We start from the raw sequence: 17,337 nt of genomic DNA on the forward strand, positions 1-17,337 counted from the left end.
ATTCACAATATGCATCGAAGGTAGAAATGAGGCAATACACAATGGCATGATGCTTTCAGTGCTGTTGTGCAAACAGAAGCTTTGCATCAGTGAGCACGGATGTCGCTCCCACGACTTCATCCTATACATCCAAGGTCACATGGTTTATTTTGGCACACAGATACACACATGAGGACTACATGTGCAGGTACAAACCAGTTTGGACTTGAAGGCCTATTCTGCTCCCTGGAATAAATTTCTCCTCCCAGTGGTCCAGTAAATTGAATCTGCAGGCATTGTAGCCTGAGGAGAGTTAAAATCCCTATTAAAGAGAACCAGAGGATAGCAAAGAAAACTGTAATTAACATCTATTTTAGGCCATTTTGTGGGAGCAAGATAGAACTATGCTATGAGTCACTTAGAACTCCACGCTGACCCCCAAATCCAAATTAAGATGCCCTGCCATGCTCTGCAGGAGTCCATCAGAGACTCTAATCATGGAGAACTGTAATGAAAGAGCAAGGGCACTACCAGATTTTTTTTGCAAAGCCAAAGTAAATGCAAAATGGGTATCAGGCTGAAATTAAGACAGTGAGCAGAAAAAAATTCACAAAAGCCATTGATTCAAAATGCACACAAACCTAAAAATCCCCCCGCCCCCCAAAAGATATACAGATAAAGTATAATAGAATGAGCAGTGGTTTCATACCTGAAATATTTTTTTAGGATAAGCCATCTAATATATGATACAACTGTGACAGTCAGTGAGTGACATGGCACTAAAGCTGCCAAAAGGAATAAATACTCCAGCATCCAGTGTTAAATCAAATGCTGATAAGGTTAACTACAGCGCAATAGCATCTGAAAAGCAAAGCATGAGAACAAAAAGGCTTAACCACTTTCTGCCAGCAAGTCTGCAAACCTCATCCTTCAATATTTATGCATCTTATGTGTGCCTCTTACCGAGGAACTGACCCTTGCTGCAATCAAAGGTGTAAGTGCTGCTCTGGCTGCAGACCATCTAACAATAATACACATGCAAAGCACACAAATGACATTCCCCTTAGCACAGAAGGGGCTGTGCTGCTAATGGGAAACGTGGTATTTGGAGACAATGATGAAATTCTAACAGCTGCAGCAGACTGAAGGGTGGAGGGGGGAAAAGAAAAAAGAAAGCAAGCAGATAGAGATGGGGGAAACTGAATGACTAGAGTCAAACTAACAGCTGGGTAAAAACAGCCTAAAAGAGGGGTACTTTTGGAGTTCCCACATCCTTTTCATCCCTCTTATATTTTACCAGTTACAGCAAAAAAAGTAGTAGCTCATAAATAAACTAATCAGAATTGTTATCATCAACCCTGTGAGGTCATCATTCATCACATCATGCATCTTCCTTATATAAGCACACAAAAATGCTGATGATAAGCACTACAGAAAGCACCTTAACAGAAAAATAAATGCATAGATGACCAGAAAGCCAGGCATCCACCACTGTCATAACCTACACAAAGAGGTTTTGCAGCCAACTAACAGTTTAAAATTCTTGAATAAGAATCATTAAAAGAAGATAAATGAGGGGGTAAAAAAAATCCACTCTGTGTAGGAATGATTGGTATCCAAAGGTCGTTGAGCCCACTTATGCACCTTTTTGTAGAAGGTGATGATTTTGGAGTGGGATTACAGGTTTTAAAGTCCATGTATGTGTGGTGTCAGCAACTGCAGTGGGTGTGCAATTGCTAGGAACTATAAAGACAGCAGCTACTTGCTTGCTGAACAGGTAGCTAAGCTAAGTGTCTTGGCAGACAGGTATGCATGTGCCTCTGGGAGTCAGGCTACTAGTGGAATTGGATTCTGGAGATGGCAGGGTGGCCCTGGCCACCCTTTGGAGAGACTCAAATCTGGAAGTCACCAGAAGACCTGCTAATGGATGAGTCCAAGGCTAACAACCGGAAGATTCACAATGCAGGGGATGCAGGAGTGGGGGGTTTTCCATGCTTGTCTGGGAGTGATGGGGTCTCTACCTGAAACAGGAGGGGGGCTGCAGCCCTGGGCATTTGTACATTCAGGTAATTGAGAAATTCCAGGCAAATGGCAATTTTCTCTTTTTCTGCCTCAGGAAAATGAAAACAAAAAACCAGCTCTCACTTTGTCAAAGAGACAATTTAAATGCTCATGTCACCTAAAAATTCCAGCATGCTCCTACTATGTCAGTTTGACAACCTATTTAAGTACGAACAGAGGAAACCATCATCTACTGATGGGAGGATAGAAATGGGTAGAAGATGGAGGAGTTAACTCCATGGCTACTTCCATACAATCAAGTATTCGGTACTAGGTAGCATCAGTGAAATGACCTTTATTCCTCAGATGCACCAGTACACATACTCAGTGTTGGCAACTTCAGTTTGGCTGTACATTCTGAAATTGCAGGGTTGTGGGATTTTTTAATTCTAGTTTGTACTGGTAAACTTAAGAGGGGTGGGAAGGGAGTGGAGATTCTGATTCTGGCTGTGGAAAATAAGCTTGAAAGAGTGAGCTTTCATGGGAAATAAAACAAAGTGAAAATAGCTTTAAAATCAAAAAGGATGAGTGGCAGAGAGAAAGGACAAAGCTTTACCCTTTATCCCCCTATTTCCTATCTCTCTTTCCCTCATTTCCTACAAACATCAATCTTTCTTCCACCATACTGTTGGTGCATCTAAATTTCTAGCACAGAGGAACAAATAATCTAAGTAAACAACATATTTATATTTTTTAAAAATCCTCTGAAGGCATTCTTCACATGGCTCAAAAGCAAAAGAGAGACTGGCTTGGGTTTTTTCCTCTATCCCTTATTTTCACACATACTTTTTACGTAAGCTATGGAGTGGACAAAGAAAGAGCAAAAAAAGCAAGCTCAGAGGAGGCCATCCTTAAACACATTACTGGTAATTATTTCGTGATTTTACGTTTACTTTCTATTGAATTGATTCTTCTCATGCATGCAGATAGGCTAAGAAGAACAGGCTGCAACTAGAGTAGCAGCAGCCACATTTGTTCTTTGTTCTGAAGGAAGCAGGATTAGAATAATGCATGCATGTTATTCACCGCGACTCCTTTCTTTTTATTACCTTTAATTACATTTTCAGACTATGCTGCCCTGTCCTATATATATATACACTTATGCTACATGAACAGACACAACAACTCTTTGTGTTGCCCTACATCTTGGGCACTTGCACGCTCCTGATCAAACAATGAGCTGGCGGGAAAGGGAGCTGATCTTAGCTCACGGAAGAAAGAGTTCAGTGAGACATGAAGATGCACAGTAGGATTTTTTCCCCCATCTAAGGTTATGAAAACAAGGCTCCAAAGGAGCCACTGTCTCCCACAACACATTTTTTTTCAGTGTTTGCTCGTGTTTTTGTGGGGCAATTTTTGTTTTCATCTTATTAATGCAAATTGTACTCCAAAATGCTTTATGTCATTAGTTAGGAGGAGACAAAAGCAGGAGGCACAGGCAGAGGGTACCTCTCAGCTGAGCCTGGAAATGAGAAGGAAACTTGCTGGAATGAACAGACATAGATTTCAGCAAGGCAGAGGCAGCAGCTGTTGCACTGACAGTAATTAGATTGAGGACCTGAGGAAGGGAAAGGATAGAGCCATGAAGGAACACAATGCCAAGGGACACACTCATTTCTGAATCAGCAGGTTGTTACACATTTTAAAGGTGGAAGAAATAGAGTAATTCCCACAAGAATGACTGCATCTTACTTGTAGAGACAAAAACTTGTTCAAAAGCTTTTAAACAAGTAGTGGTGATAATGTATTATGTGAAACAAAAGCACAAAAAGTTGATGTCACTATATTTTACTCCTTTTTTCATGCCAACACCCTTTTTTGCATACAGGCTACACAAAGTTATAATAAAAAAATACAATCCCTAGTAGCTGACTGGATGAGAGGAACTTCATTTTGTCAAGCTATGTCTCACAAGCAGCACCCCATTAAGCAGATGGAAATACTAAAGCAGTGGCTGACGTAACTACTGTACCATTATCACCAAGCAGTTCCAAGAACTAGGAGCAGACTGCTCCATACCTGGATATAACCTTTTCTATTAACTGCTGCCTTACACAGCCAGCACCTCATGGTAAAATGCTCTTTGAAGACTGCTGACTATTTCTCTCCCTCTTTCTTCATTCCCAGTTCCTGAATTTTCCTGCTGTAACAGACACTTCTCAAGACACCCAAGCAAGACTCAGTTGACCACCATCTGGAAGGCAATCAGAAGCTCCCTCTAGCAAATTAATATGAATCAGAATATGAATCCCACTCCTGTTCTGCAGCGGGATAGGAATGCACAGCTGTTACTACATCTCATTTCAGAGAGGCATCAGAAACTTGACATTCATGACCACCCCAAGCACATTCTGAAACTCTGCCCTGCTCAGGTCCTCACTGGCAAGCAGCCAGGCCTTGGTGGTTGGGACCACTGTGCATGAAATGTATCAGATGGCATATTTCCTTTTGTCATTTCTGGGAACTGGATTAAGCATGAGAACTGCTGCGACACTTCATCTTGCTCGCACTGCCCTCCTACCTCAAATGGAGATGGAGCATTAGTCTGTAGTCTTAGAGAGATGTAGCCAACAGATAAAACACAACCCAGCCTGCACTTGTAGCTCTCTGACACTGAGTTATGGAATATGTGATGACATTCCACAGCAGGCATATAAATGTAGTGCAGCATGTTCACTATAAAGAAACACCCCTAAACTATAATTCCTTGCTGCCTCATCATTCAAATCAAGGAGGTGTTTAGCACTTACCTGTTAGTAAAAGTCTTGTGAGAAGCTGCAATAAGCCAGGTAATTAAAAACAAGACTACAAAAAACTCCAGGAAGACAAGAGTAGCAGGGTGAATAGCAAATAAGTTTTTAATTAGAAGTTACAGCTTCAAATGAAGGTTTGTGGTTTCACAGGTCAAGTCCAAAATCATGGCATGTTGGCTGCAGGAAATTTTTGGCTTCTCTATTGCATCAGGGACTTCAGAGATACCTACATCAGGTCATGCAGGGATAATAATGCTTTGTGATCCCATATCTAGGCAGGGAATGGTAATAAACCCCTTTCTTTATGACACACTTCAGCTCTACACACCAGTAAAGCTTCTATTCTTGCTGCATTTATGAATTAAAGCTCAGGTAGTCTACAGGAAAAAGTGAGAAAAGAAAGAAGAAAATGGGGTGTGAAGAGGAAATAAAGGTTTAGGTGCTTTTTTCATTCTTAGCTGTTTGACCACCACATTTGCACTGGCCTTTTGGTTTTTATTTGCAATAATGTTTTGGCAGTTCCCTGCTCAGCTGTAGTGAGCAAGAAGCTGATGCAGCATCTTTGTTGCGGACAAACATTGGGAAGCTTTGAGCTGATGAAAACAGCAATGCCCATGTACACTGCATGTTGGAGAAAAAGCCACACACTATGGAAATGATCCCTTTGGCCCGAGGCAGGATTTACATAAGGAAGAGAAACACTACAGTTTCAAACAAAATCTCAACAGCTTTCCCAGTTGAATGCTGGAGACTCTTCTAATTAAAGACTTTTTCCATTTCTGCAGCTACCCCTTAAGTTATTTCATCTCAAATGAGCCTGAGTTCAGTTCTGGTTACAATACAAAAGAAAATTCATTTATGATATGCATCTTGAAGACCTTAGTGTCAACAATTTAAATTCTTTTTGCCTTTTTTTTTAATGATGAAAGTCTCACAAGGGTGTAAGGATATCTCCTGAAGCTCTGCATTTTGGCCGGACTGGAATGCTGGACTGCAGCTGACACACATCAGAGCAACTGACTGCACTGAGCCACACCACATCACATATTCTGAAGCTGCAGTCTCTATTACTGCCTCAAGGATCTCCACTTAGAGCTGTATTCTGCAGCACAGATCCAGTCTCACACGTACTGACAGCTTCCAAGCCACAGCCTTTGCCTGCAATGCCCTTCAACAATGCTTACAGAAAGAAATCCAAGAAGCTAAAAGCAAGGCTGGAGCTCTAATGAGCTCTAGTGACTGCATGGGCAGAGCACACTGACCACAAAGCACTACTTAGGCAAGTACTGCCATCAGTAGGCCAGTGAAGACTCGGGGTCATTTGTCTACACCTCGGCTTTGCCTATGCAGACATGCTGTCTGCCTCAATCCCACACTTAAATTGGCACAGATTGGAAATTCATGCTGTATCATCACATCAGCAAAATTCAGCTTGGCACTGTATATCTTTCCACTTAAAGAACTGATTTAAACTACAGATCCAACAGCAAACTTACTGATATACCTCTACAAATAAAAAGGCTTACAGTATAATAAATAAGCTGCAAAACTGAGCTTCTGTATGGCTATTACTGCATATCCACAGTGCACCTACAACATTATGTATTTTTTCCCCCAACTCTTACAGTTCCAATTTGTTTTCCATGATACTGAATGGCTCCTATTCCCGAGCTTGCTTTTTGCAAAGCAGCTCCTGAAAAGTAATTCACTTGGTTGACACAGTTACACTGAAGTAGCTTAGTGACATTCAACAAATTACTTGTTTGACAGTCTGCACAAGCCTCCTGTTTTTCATGTTTACCTGTGGAAATATCAAGTTGTTCTACCACAAAGAAATTTCTTTTTTTACAATCTCATCTCTCCTGAGAAGATCCAACTTTGAATTTTCTCCCAGGCTGCCTTATAGAGTTGAACAATTAGCATCCCCCATCTTCTTTTGTCATCTGCATAACCTTGAGTGTTACCTATCTGCTTTAAAGTTACTTTATCTACCCTGTGAACTTTAAAAACATGAACTTTGAACATTCAAGAAAGCAAATGGTAAAGAATGCCAAGTCTGCAATGTAATTGTGAAGAAAATCCAAGGAAACTACTGTTAGTGACATGTAACATCCATAACAAGATCTGAGCCATCCACAAAAAAATCTTACGCTCAGCCTCTCCTTTTTTCTACCTAGACATGGCAGTATTAAGAAGCTTAGTTAATGGCTTTCAATTTGATACTAAAAGAGCTGATGTTCAGTCAGTGCAGAGCCACTCTAAATAAAACCACTTGCAAAATAAACCAGCACTCAGTATGACAGCTTGCCCTTAGCAGGGCCAGTGGGCTTCAAAATCGAACCTTTCCAGCAGAAGGGAGGACTTTTCATGTCCCTGTTAAATGGGTTAAACATGTCCCCAGGCATTCTGCTTTTCCCATGTGTCTGATGGAATTTAGAAGCATCAGCTGCAGCTCACTGGTCCACCTTCAAATCCACCTGGTTGTTCATGGGGTAACTTTATTTGTTTTATATCAATAACACTAATTGCCATTAATACTGTGTAGGCAGAAGTGAAGCAGCAACTCCTACACTACCTGCTGGTTATTTAAATTATTTTTTCCTGAGGTCTCTTCTTCCCACAAACTGGTTCTGGTTCCTGTGCTTGCTCTCAAAACCAACTGAGCTTGTATTCTGTGACTCAGAGGTGCTTTTATCTGCTGAGCACTTCCTTCACTCTTCTGTTACACCTAAAAGCCTGCAAGCTTTCACAGCCTTCCTATCTTAGCCAAGCTACTACAGCCCTAACTATTGACAAATAAACCCTTTTCTTGCATACTGCACTATGATGCAATTAGAAAGGATCCTGATAGATCAACAGGTAGGAAATAAAAGGACACAAATCAATTTATGGGCTTGCTCCAGGAAATGTCAAGACATAAATCAAATATGAGTAGTAAAGGCAGGCAACTTCTTATCATTTGGGCAGCTCACAAAATACTGTGGCTGCAGGTTTAACATTTCTCATGCAGATGCCTGTGTTACTGTTGGCCCTGAGTCACTAAATGCAGGGCTTTAAAACAGGGAACACATCCATCTTAAACCTCTAACAAAGGAAAACAAATAACAGAATTTTCCTTAAGCTGCTATCACGAGCTTTTCATCCTGAAACTCAAGACTTCCACAAAGCTGTGGCACTTTATCTTGAAGCTTATCTTCTCTCTATAATTGTTCTCAAGCAATTGTTTCCTAACTGGGTACAAGAATTCCCAATGAGCTACCAATTTGATTTGAAGCACAAGACTTCTGGACACTCTCCTTCTGGTTCTGGGGTGGAAAAGGGTTTAAATCTATACAAATCAGGGTGCCACATTGTCGCAGAAATCCTTTTGTGAAACTCCTTTTCTTTAGGATTTTCCCTTCTGACAAGCTGAGGTCTCAGAAACAAAATGTAAACAATGGTTATCTGCTGCTGTGGAATGCATCAGGTTTGCCTGTGACTGGGCCATCTTGAATGTTTACAATTAATGGCCATCCACAGACCAGATAGCTTGGACTCTCTGTCTGAGCCACAGATCTTTGTTATTCATTCTTTTCTATTCTTAGCTAGTCTTCTGAAAAAAACCTTTCCTTCTATTCTTTTTAGTATAGTTATAATGTAATATATATATATATCATAAAATAATAAATCAAGCCTTCTGATCATGGAGTCAACATCCTCGTCTCTCCCTTCACCTGAAAACCCCTGTGACCACTGTCACACCACATACTGTGCATATGTACACAGTTTAAGACAAAGATTCCCAGCAGTCAGAGAGAGTGAAGAAGAGGGACAAAGCAAGGTATGCTTCAGGTTCAGTTTGCATCCACTCAAGGTGAATAATGTTGAGATCACTGGAAAGCAGAGGGGAAAATGTCTACACTGAATCAGCTATTCCTCTGCATGCTTTTCATTCTGGATAATCAGTCACAAAAAAATTTTGCAAAATCCCACTTGGATAATCAGTCTCTTTCTCATCGAAAGTCAAAATCATCCTGCTGCCAAGAACACACCTTTTTGTTAAGACACAAGTTTAGTTTTCAATAAATTTATCTGTGAATAGAGAGTAACTATTTGGAATTTGAGGAATTTCTATACTGGCAGTCTTCATGATGGCACTGAAATACCAAAATTTCTCCTCAAGGCTCAGCTCAGGCAGTCCTGCAGTGGCAGAGGTTCAGATATGTTTTTTCAAGTGTTTCAGAATCAAGACATTATTGTTTCAAAGCCCTCTCTGTGAGCTCAAACTTCAACAGAAAATAACCCCCAGTGATTTCACCACAGAAACAAAAAGAAACACTAATTTAAAGTTGTTCCATCACATCAGGGAGGGATGACTTATGCTTTAAAAAAAAAGTAGCAGAGAGTAATAAAAACCATTTTTATCTTCCAAGCAAAGACATGTTTTACGTGAGAAAATCTATTCTCTAGATGATAAGTAATATAAGGTGAGTCTGAACTGTTATCCAGACAAAACCTATTTCCTGACCAACTCTTCCAACCTATATCTCAAATACATGCATCCTCATAGGGTGTTCAGGGAGCACACTAATGAGACTGTAAGTCCCAGGGCATCAGAATTACTGTGGCTGGAAGGGTGCACTGGATTTCTTAATGAGCTGAAATCAGACTGTTTACAAATTATGGCTGAAGCTGGGGATGCTCTATTGTGTTCTGACTGCCAGTACACACTTTCTTTCAGTAGGAACTATAAAAAAATGGGAACTGGATGGAAATTTCTTCTACTAGCTCCAGTATCTCTGTTCTGTACCTGCCTCCAAATCTGCTGTGAAGCTTCAAACTACTGGAATTATGGATACCACCAATTACTGCTACTTGTCTTGACCCAGTAAAAAGCCAGATGGAGGTCTAAGCAAGAAACAAACAAAAGATAAGAGCAGCTGAGAGTGAGATTATTCCCAGCAATGTGCAATTTAGGTGAAGCCTATGAGTTCCTGGCAAACTGCCCATGAGAATGCTGCTTCAGCCAAATTGAATACCTCTGACCTATGGATGTTTACAGAAAGGCAGCAGTCACAGAGTGCTTCAGGGATAAATGAATGGGACTCAAAAAATTAAACAAGAGAAGAAAAAGGCAGGATGAGTCTCAAAATTTTACAAATACTGTGAGTTTTCCTAGCTATGGCTGAGTTATACATGACACTGAAGACAGTTTGAATACTTAAGTATTTACTGATTGTTGAGTCAATCATTCATTAGCCTAATTTCTAGTTAAAATAAATTTTAAAAACAAAAATTTTAAAATTGTTGAAATTAAGCTGTTTTGATTTCTTTATGATAGCCTCAAATATTTAGACTAATAGGAGATTATATCAATTTGATTAAATGCCCATCAGTCTGGCATGACCTACACCTTAATTTTTAAGTAGGTGGTCAATTTTACAGAAAGGGAGGAGGGAAAATCCACAAAAAACAGCGTCTATTATACTTTAAAAGCTAACTGTACTTATAAAAAGCTAACTTTTTCTTTTGTGTCCTTTCTTTTTTTGTTCCGCTCTCATTTATTTTCCCTTCCTATCCAATGGCCATACAGCTGAGAGGCTCAGAGAATGTATGATCTGCCCGCAAAGACAGAAAAAAAAGTATGTACAGCTTGTGAGAGACTCTGTCTAGATCTCAGCACAGTTTAGTTTCAATAGCTTCTACATGAGCACTGTAGGGCGTTAATCCAATTTTTAGTGTGTTAGGTTTTTCAGGATTTTAATAAGGCTTTGGATACTGTCCCTCACAGCATCTTCCTGGACAAGTTGTCCCAGCTGTGACTTGAGCAGGGTCAGACTGTGCTGGGTGAAGAACTGGCTGAAGGGCAGGGCTCCAAGAGGTGTAGTGAATCAAAGGGTCTACATCTGGCTGGTCACCAGAGGTGTTTTGCAGGGCTCGATTCTAGGGACAGCTCTGTGCAATGTGTTTATTGGTGATCTGGATGCAGAAGCTGAGTGCACCATCAGCAAGTTTGCTGGTGATGCTAAACCAGGAGGTGCTGTTGATTCTCTGGAGGGACAAGAGGCCTTGAAGAGGAATCTGCATAGAGCACTGGGCAATCATGCCTGGCATGAATTTTAACAAGTGCCAGTTCCTACAGCTGGGATGGAGTAAGTGCAGGCACAAGTACAAACTGTGACAGGAGTGTCTGGCAGGGAGGGCCCTGGGGGTGCTGGGGGCAGCAGCAGCTCAGCGAGGGCCAGCAGGGCATAGTCCAGAGGGCAGGAACCGCGTCCTGGGGGCATCAAACACAGAGCACAGCCGGGCACAGGGGGATCATCCATCACCCGCTGTGCTCAGCGCTGCTGCGGCCTCACGCGCAGTGCTGGGGGCTGCTCTGGGCACCACAATGAAGGTGGGATGGGAAGGAGGGAGAATGTAATCCAGAGCAGGGCAACAAAACTGGGAATGGTTCAAAACTGCACAAGGGAAGGCTCACACTTGACAATGGGAAGCACATCTTTACTGTGCTTCAGACACTGGAGCACCCAGATTTCCTGGGTAAGTGATCGACGTACCATCCCTGTTTGCTTTAAGAAGCATTTGGGAAATGCCCTTATTAACATGCTTTAACTTTTGGTCAGCCCTCAAGCTGCTAGACAGTTAGGCTAGGTCATAGTTTTAGGTCCTTTCCAACTGAAATACTCTATTCTATTCTGTTTCTTTTTTAATTTTGTCTTGTAAGTTTCTTCCAAGGCTCCTGAAATCCTACATCCCTGTCCAGTTATAATTAATACAGCATAAAGCTGTACTATCCCCATTTTAGATTCTTGCCACACCATTAGCTAGAACTCCTTATAAGCTGTTAGCTCCAGAGTAATTTTCAGATCAACCAGTTCTGTAAGAATGCTATTAGAACAATATATTAGGTACTTAAGCAAAACCAAAGTACGAATTTGTCAGGAACATGTGTCAACTAGAGGCTATAGCGAGCAGAACTATTTTTCATTTTCATCTCATTGTACTGCACTGCCTGTCATTGCTGGCCCCAGTCACATCTTGGCACAGTGATGCATGAACTTGTCACCTCAAAACTGGAACTGCTGCGACCTACATGGAGTGATGCTGTGCAGGGCCTGCAGCTGGCACAGAATGCTGAGGCTCGTTTATGAGGAGACACAGCACCACTTCAGCAAATTGGGCTCATGTTTCAGTGCTCTGTACTTGTAAAGTTTAAAAATTCAAGGTTCTGATTTTAATAACTACAGCCAAACTACATGAGAATTATCGAAGACACTGAGCCCTGCTGGCAACTGCTGCTGTAACAATCTGGCATTGGAGATAAACTAAAGCACCAAAGAGGGGAGTCTCAAAGAAAGGTTCTAGATTTGGTTTGTCCATGTCCACTAAGAGTCCAGCATAGTTCAAATTCATTTTGGCATGCTTTCTTATTCATTCCAACCTTTCCCAAACTCTGTCAAAAGGGAGGGTTGGAGATAAGGGTTGACTGACTTATAAACAGTCTTTTTATCTGCATTTCATTTGCAGATAAAGAACTATACCATAAAAGATGCTCTTGCAGGCTTTTGGTAAACATATTGCTGTTAACAACAAAATCAACCAACCAACCAACCACAAGAACCCCAAAATCTCAAAAAATAAAAAATGCCTATCAAGCAAAACTTTTAAAATAAATCCTTTACTGTGCAGCTATTCTGGACATCTCACTTGACCACTGATGTAACTGAGAGCACAGGATTTCACTTAGTTTCTCTCTGACATCATTGTCAGAGAGAGAGAGTCATCATTTGTAGTTCCTTTTTCTTGAAGATGTGCTTTGCAAAGTCTTGCCAATTTTGCTTTAGTTACTTCCAGTTAAGAATTTTCAAATCCATTTTGAACCAACGCAGTCACCAGAAATTCACTAAATCACTACAGGAATCATTACGACATGAATCACACATTGCCCATCCTTGTCACATATGTCTCTTGGTTTATATATAAGAACACTGTGGCCTCTTTCAACACAAAATACAATTTACATATCCAGAAAAAAAAAGAAGCGTCACTGCCAATCCTCTTCTGTTCCTCTAAAAACATGCATTTTATGTGTATTGCCAAAATGCAATAACCTACCTTGTGATAAATCTTCAAATGTTTCTATAGTCAAAGCTTCTAGTACTACCTTTTTAGGAACCACTCAAAACAATTTCCATTATTAAAAATCTGAATTAAAAACTATCCCAGATATTTCTTGGAGTCTAAGGTATCTCCTACAACTATGTACCTCCTACAACTAAGAAGACATGCGAGTCAGAATTTAAGCAACTGAAAAACTACATTTCAAGCAGGTTTAGCTTCAAATAGATGGAAGAAGCTATAAGGTTACTTTAGGAACACAGCTGCATAGTGCAGATGTGCTGATCCACAGCACCCTATGTCACTGAGAAGCAGATAATATCTGAGTGACTTCGATACCAGGATTCCTACTAAAGATTTCCCTTATGATTATGATGAGCTCATCTGTGAGAAGTTCATGAACTGTATGACTCATGTCAGAAATAAATCTTGCAAACATATTCCTTCTTAGAGTTTTTTGGTTGTTGCTTTTATTTTTACGGTTTACAATCACTGTTTATGACCCAGAATAAAAACTGCTATGACAGCATTGGTTGTGGGAAGCTGTAACTAATCACAAGTCAAAGCTGATCAAAAATAAAACACTTGTAGTTTTGCCTCATTCTTAAAGAATGACCTTATGCTGCAACAAATAAACTTTTTGTGCACTGTTCCCTCTGCCCTGCAAAATCCTCTATAAAACTGAAACATAATATTATGCCACTTGGCAATGTATCAGGACTTACGGCCTATAAAGGGACAGCTAAAGGCCGTACCAGATGCTTCTTCATCAGCAAACTAAAGAGAAACTGGAGCAAAACAGAAGAGGCTTTGTTATTGCAAATGCTTCCATGTTTGTTCTCAGGAGCTTTCCACCCTCAGGGAGGAAGAGACCATTATATTAGTGCCTCACAGACTTAACTAACTTACAAGGAGAATTTAAGCTATTTAGACCACCAGCCAAACCAATGCAGTGATGCTGTTGCAGAGAACAGTCCAATTAATTTCATACTGAAAGAAGCCCAGGAAAATAAGCAATACCTACTGTCCGCCGCAGCTCTTCCACTGGGAGAGTATTTCTCAACGAATCTTTCAAAGGCAGTGGGATTATGCAGGAAAGTAGTTCTGTTTTCCTCCTATGACTTCCTCATACACAGCAACACCACACTGCATAAAACAGGAAAAATCACTCCACTGTCCTCATCCCACCCAGACAGATTGCAGTGGAGGATAGGAAGATACCCAACATCCTCCCCACACTGCACAGAGAAGAGATTTGAGGTGGAAGAGAACAAGGCTTATGTCCTACCACATGATTTTTTCACTACCTTGATTTGTTTTACTCCGTCTGCAGTGGGCTGATCAGCACAGACAGGCTGATCAGCTCAGACAACATCAAAATGAAAGCTGATGGTGTAGGAGAGGTAAATGGCAATGAATGGTAGCATAATTTTATCTCAAAAACACCAAAGCTTTATATTTTTGTAAAAGGACTGTTTCCTTTAAATTCTCTCACACTAGAGGAAGCTGTAATGGACTAGCAAAATCTAAACTTCTGTAAGAAATTTCCTCCTGAGAGCACAAAGTAACTGCTGCCAGGACATTGCATAACCAGGCATACAATGAAGCAAGCTACTGAAAAAGGCTAGTCTCCCAATCACTCATATCTAAAATAGAAAAGCAGAAAGGGGAAAATACCAAAGCAAAGCTTAGTTATCTAGTAGGACCTTTAAATATGAAACCTTAATATTAAAATATAGAGTGCCTACTACAAAGCAATTTCTTTTATGAGAGACACATCCAAGGAAGGATGGCCTATTTAGCAGTCAAGCTCAAACAGAATCTGCTCTCAAATGTCATCAGAAGAGCAGCATCTTTCTACCAGGTCTATTCCCTAAAATGCAGCCACAGTTTCATCTATTAAACATAATGATAAAAATAGCCCATGAAGGTTTATTCATCCTTTTTGCCTTGTGAAGGCAATACAGTTCAGAGAGAGGGAGCAAACATTTACCCTTGATTGTAAATCACCAAAACAATTTACGGCTGGCTTAATTTCTCCACACCTCCAACAATGAGATTGCACAGTGACAGACTGGGGCATAACCACATACAACCCCACAACTAAGCCTCACAGAGAGAAAATTTGGCCCTTAGCAACTTCCCTTCAGTTTTTTTTATAAGTGAAGCCTACTTATAATCTCTCAACTTGCAGGAGTGGCAGCTAGGGACAAAATAAAAATGCTACAGTTTGGCTCCTTCTTGTGATCCAGAAGCAATAACAGAAAGAAAAATGTTTTACTACTGCATTTGTTTTAATCCCTTCTACGGAAATCCAGCATTTACTACAGCAGTTGTCTGGCACTGTCCATAAGCCAAGCAGCCCTACACTTTGCAGAACTTTGTATGAAAAACCTAAGCAAGCATCAATCTTTTTCAAAATCTGCCCTATCAGTCAGTACAGGTGAGAATGTTTGTGTTCCGTCCAAAATTGCCAAAGAAGTGTCAAAGATAACAGATACACTCTGCAACATAAGAAAGAAATCATGGCAGAAACCACACAAAGTCACAAAACCTGCAGCACTTTCAGGATATCACAAGAAAAAGAGATAAAGCCATTCTGTTCCCAGCTCAAGCCTTGGAAAAGTCCAATCCATAGATTGGCACCAGAGTTAGCATCACAAGCCAAACCACACAGCCCACTGTCTGAAATCAATCTATTTTTTTCTTCAAAATAATAAATTATACCTTTTTAAAATTTTATTGCTTGAGCCTACTGCTTTAGTATTTTATCTCTCCACCTCTGGAGATAAAGAAAAGCTTTTGACAAAAACAGACAGGATTTCTTTGTAACTACACAGTTCCAGAAGCTTAGCTTGGAAGAGAAAACACTGTCTCCTTATAGTCACTTTTGCAAAGTTGCAAAAGTGCAAAATTTCCTTAAGAGAGGCACAGGTGAATTTTCAGATCACATAATCTGTAAATATGGAAAAAAATATCTGATCCCAAGTCAGAAAAGTCAGCTTTAATCTCTAACACTCTTAAGTGTAAGAGATTAAACTCTTAAGAGACAGAGTTCCTTTCTTAAAAGCTTAATGATACTATTTTATTACTGTTCCAGACACCATTCAAAGTTTTAGTGCAAATAAACATTCAATCGCTCAGCTGCTGAAAAATGTTGTTCAGCACTTGCAGTAAGCAGTAAGATTCAAAACAGGAAGAGAGGAAATTAAACCCAATAAGATACAAAAACAACCAACTCACAAAACAGAATAGATTCTTACTTTAGAGCCAGAACAGATCCAATCTCTGACAATACACCCTTAAAATGATTTACATGTTTCACCATGTACTTCACCCTACTTTTTTAATAGAAATGTTTCCAATTTCAGGTTTAAGTCAAGAACTTCTTAGGCAATTTTCACATGAGCTGTGAAAATAGTAATTTTTAATTGGTTTGACCTTTCCTTTCCAAAACCTTTATATTGGATTGTTTCCTGATTGCCGAGAGGATAGAATAACATCTGGAGGGACAGAAGTTGCCATTTTGAAGCTCTGCTACAATAAAAAAGATGGCTTTAAAGCAAAGTAGAGAATAAGAAAAGATCAACTCAAGTATTTTGGAAACAAATTTAAAATTACATACCAACAAAAACTATGGAATAAACTGTAAGTGCTATAAGTCAAACGTCTACTTTCTTGATAAAATTTAAGAGAAGGTATCTTTAACACTTTCCCATCTCTGGCATCTCTCTTTGTTCCTGAAGCAAGGTGGTTAAAAATACCCATCACACAGGAAGCACAAGCAATATGTCTTCACAGCCACTAAAATGTGAAATTATTCTCCCTCTTCAACTGCTGATCAATTTTAACTGCATGATACAGCTACAGAGGCACAAAGAAAGCTAGAAAGCTAAAAGCTCGATTTTAAAGTTTTAAAAAAAAACCCAGAAAGAATCAAAGCCAATTAATTGCTAAAATAAACGTCATATGATAGGCAGCTAACAAAACTTCTTTCTTCGGGTAAGGAAGAATACAAACTGTTCTCCTAAAGCTGGTTTTCTGAGAGAACTGAAGTGTTTCAGCTGCCCTCTAGTGTTAAAATGAATGCACGGGTAAGTCAAGAGCGAGGCTAAAATGATGCTTGAGTTAAGAAATTATTCACTATGGTTTATTTTTAACCACGCTGAAACTGAAAATTAAAAAGTAAATTTTAAAATACCACAGGGCCAATTTTTCCTTTAAAATTAAGGTATTCAAACCTTTCCTGTAACATGCAATTCCGCCCCACAGCAACTAACTATATGAAATTATGGGAGATCTTTTACTCAGCTTCAGCCCTTTATTTAAACCTAAGGAAAAGTTCTGCTTGATGCTAAAAAACTAAATTATTAGAATTTTAAAAAAGAAAAGAATCATCTATTTTCATAACCCAAGTTGTAAGATATGCAAATATTAAAGGAAT

At 39.9% G+C, this 17,337-nt stretch overlaps 1 protein-coding gene across 3 annotated transcripts in view; it reads right to left on the bottom strand.

The window, feature by feature from the left end:
- Positions 1 to 17,337, bottom strand: part of TSPAN9 (tetraspanin 9) — a 169,046-nt gene that overhangs the window by 128,549 nt on the left and 23,160 nt on the right. Inside the window, exon 3 of one of the 3 annotated variants that reach the window (XM_063148615.1) lies at positions 13,918 to 14,039. The exons of the other annotated variants lie outside the window; for them this stretch is intronic. The gene's annotated coding sequence lies outside the window, so the exon portion shown is untranslated. The remainder of the gene's footprint in view (positions 1 to 13,917; positions 14,040 to 17,337) is intronic. 3 annotated transcript variants of the gene reach the window in all.

This window comes from Melospiza melodia, chromosome 2 (assembly GCF_035770615.1).
Source record: "Melospiza melodia melodia isolate bMelMel2 chromosome 2, bMelMel2.pri, whole genome shotgun sequence".
Taxonomy (NCBI): Eukaryota; Metazoa; Chordata; class Aves; order Passeriformes; family Passerellidae; genus Melospiza; species Melospiza melodia.